Genomic DNA, 3576 nt, shown 5'->3' on the forward strand with positions numbered 1-3576 from the left:
AATTCTTTAAAGTTATTTGCAGGGAAATTTGGGAGAACTCAGGAGAGTCCCTGATTTTTGTCCGATATCTTGGCTCCATTCGATATCTTGTGTTCTTGTCTTTAATTTGCTTCTTGTGTAATCCCCTTCCCAAAGGGGCTTGGTTATAGCCTTCCCAATTTATGGTTTATCACTGAGTATCATGATGTTCTCTTATGCCTCTTTTAAGGTTTCCTAGTGTGGGAATATGAGTTCTGAGATAGTACTTTCTTTTGCCATGGATCCTCCTGTTTTGAAAAATTAGTGATTTAGCCTTTCCCATTTTGCAGTGATCTGTGGCATTTAGCTCTGTCCACATTTCTGTTTTGAATGGCCAAAGTCGGTATCTCACTTTAGACCTTGCACTGCCTTAAAAGCCCCTGAAACATCCTCATTCAGAATGCCTGCCTGCTTCAGGCCTGTTTACTAAAACCTACAGTGTTTTCCCTAAATTAGCCCTTTTCCTTGTACTCACTGGCTTCCTGCTTATTTGCCAGAGCTCACACTGGGTTCCCTGATGTGGTGACTTTCCCTCTCAGACTTCATGCTCATTCATCTAGGCTTATAATGACTTCACTTATAAGAAAACTCTTTCAAAACGCACAAGATTCAGATTTATTTATTGGAGCTCATATTGAAGTTCTTAGAGCTACTTCTTTTTCAAAAGCCATTGTATTCTGGCCATCTTTTTGTGCTGTTTTGGACTATATTGAGCATGTTATTTCAGTTTCTTTTTGGTTTTCTTCATAATTGCTTTACCTGGTGTTCTTTTCAGTTATTTAATGTGAGTGCATGCGTATGTGTGTGCATTTGTGTGTGCATGTGCATGCATGTGCATGCATGTGTGTGTGTGTGTGTGATAGGACTGGGCTATTCTGCAACTATTCATAACTTCATGTTGATTCATTTAATGCCTTTTCTGCTTCCTCATTTGGTAACTTCACCCTTAGAAAAGGAATATAGTGACTCCTCTGCAGTTGCTGGAGAACATAGCTTAATATAGAAATGTGTCTTTTCCATTTTTAATCTGATGTTTATCCCCTTCAGTTATCCTTCTAGTGGGTTGATATTTCCTTTGGTCTTTTGATTTCATTTATTGTCAGGTTGCCAATATTGATATAATTCAATTACTCTACCTTTATGTCCAGTAACTGGTCACTGGATAATTTTATATTTAATTTTATTTTATTTTTCAACATGCAGAGTTTGATTTGATTCAGAAGAGGTGTGAGTACATAACAAAGTCATTTAGCAATTCTGATATTCTGAAGATGAACACAATACAACTGACAATTGTGTCATTCTAGAAAATAAGGTTTCTTGCAGCCAGACGTTTAGGTAGTATTGACTATCCTAGTCTACTTCTAATAGGTCATCTCCATTAAGTTTTGATTTTAGTCTAATTTCACTCATACTAAATGAACTACAGAGGAAGATGCTACACAGCTGTAAATTTTGCTGGTCTTAGGGGGTTGACTAAAGCAGGGGTGGGGAACCAATCACCTCCACTATATGAAAGGCAAATAATTCGAAGCACAACTGCCTCAAGACCCTTGCTCAGATCTCTGCTACTTGGGAGCAATTTTTATGAAGGGCAAGTGGGGAAAAAAAGATGAAATAGTCAAAAAAGGAGCCAGAAACTCTACCTGGAGTTCCATGAGTAATGCCCTTTGGCATAGGGAGAGAAGAAAGAAAAAAAGGGGGGGAAAGCAAAGGGGAAAGGAGAAGAGAAAGGAAATGAAAGAAATACAAATGGTGATGGGCCACCAACAATTGCCTTCTCTGTCCCTGACCCTCAGAATACTAATGTCCCCAGTTACTTCCACCTATTCTACAGGGAGAGACTTAGGATTGCAGTGAATGGTGTTCCTTATTATTTCCTCCTGCCTTCATTAGCACAGGGAACAGAGTTGACTTTTAAGCATAACTTGGAGTTAGCCATTTTAGATTTAAGAATCTAATTAATATAGAATCTATCACTGTGATGCCTTCAACCCAGTTGATTACTTAGATCCTTGAAATATGCACCTCCCATTTTATGAAGGTGAGACCTAGGACCTTGGTGCCAAAGAGTCTTTAGATGTATTTCCATTGTTTGGACTCTTAATCTGGTAGGGCCAATGTGGACCTCCTTAAGTCACAGAAAAATTGAACCAAGTAGTGTGATTAGACTCTTCACCTGATGGAGCAGTACAGAAGGAAAATGTGGCTGGTTGACTACATCTGGCCAGTTCTAGGTCTCAAGATAAAACCCTGAGTGTTTGGGATGCACAGCAGCTCCCTTTCCCTTCATTGTAACATCTAGGAAATTGGCCATGTAAAACTGAACAGCAGGCTGGGTTGTGTATACTTCTAGCTTCCACCCAGTGTGGGGATGACAGACCTTTGCACAAAAATGCTTCTCTTGCATATCCTTCAGACAGAAATTGTGGTCAAAACAATTAATCTGAAACTTCTCTATGTGCTTTCCAAGTTCCACTGGCTTCCTCAGGTCAAACACAGTGCCCTGCACAGGTTCCACTTTCCAATAGTGATCAGGTTATCACTGACCATGCAAGGTTTGGCATCATGATTATAAACCACATGATTATATGTATTTGGTGAACCCTGGCCTGCCAGGTTGAAATATGAGTTGTTTATCAGACTGACCCACTTGGTGCCACTGCTCTGGGTTTTGTAATTCACTATCAACTGCCCCACATTGAGCATGTATGTGACTCAAGCTTTCAATTTGCCAGGATAACCTTCCTTTCCATCTGGACTGATCTGGGAAAACTGAATGCCATTTGGTAGCACTTGATGTTTCCAAAGGACCTTGTCAAAATCTTTTAGTCTTCCATGTAGGCTATTAAGTCTGTTGTTAATGACCAGCTTGTATTCTTTCTCATCCATGGTGAATGTCCCTTTGGGAATTAGATTGACCACTTGTCCAACTACTGCTCCCATGTGTGGATGCTTCTTGAAATAGCCTTCCAATAGCCTTGCCAAAGCCTAGTACTGCATCTGAGAATTTCCCATCCCTGTCTTTCACCTCCAAAGCAGTAGTAGTACAGCCCAGGGAGATAATTTCTACCCTTAACTGGTCTGACTGTAGATGAAACTTCTCTACAATCCCTGCTCCACCAGGGAGGTCTCCAAACACACTTCTGGCCACTGAAGCCGTGGATGGGAAGACTAAGGAAAACATCCAAGCCCTGCCCAAAATGGAGCTGTAGTACAGGTACACAAAACCTAATTTTTACATTTTAAAGGAATTGTAGTTAAAGGATTGTTTAATGAACTATTGCTTCTAGGCTGTCTGTAAAATGCAGGAGAGGGAAAGGATTGACTCTGATAGCACTTTAAGTTAATTCCAGATAAAAAGAAGCTATTGTCTTATGATCTCAAAAATATTTTTATTAATAAATTTAGGAGACCTATCTTGCCTTTGTCACTGAAAAGGGGGATATGAACTACACAGTACAGCAGTTCTTTGTTTTTTTTTCTCTTAATTTTGCTGGTTGTTGTAGTTAAAAAAAAAAAAAGCTGGAGAAGAAAATGACAAACCACTCTAGTATC

The 3576-nt window shown here is 39.6% G+C and overlaps 1 pseudogene; it reads right to left on the reverse strand.

Annotated features, from left to right (window-relative positions):
* Positions 1 to 2150: 2150 nt before the first annotated feature.
* On the reverse strand, positions 2151 to 3205 carry LOC140532151 (galactose mutarotase pseudogene; annotated as a pseudogene).
* Between the last annotated feature and the right edge of the window lie 371 nt (positions 3206 to 3576).

The sequence above is a fragment of the Notamacropus eugenii genome, chromosome 3 (genome assembly GCF_028372415.1).
Source record: "Notamacropus eugenii isolate mMacEug1 chromosome 3, mMacEug1.pri_v2, whole genome shotgun sequence".
In the NCBI taxonomy this organism is placed as follows: domain Eukaryota; kingdom Metazoa; phylum Chordata; class Mammalia; order Diprotodontia; family Macropodidae; genus Notamacropus; species Notamacropus eugenii.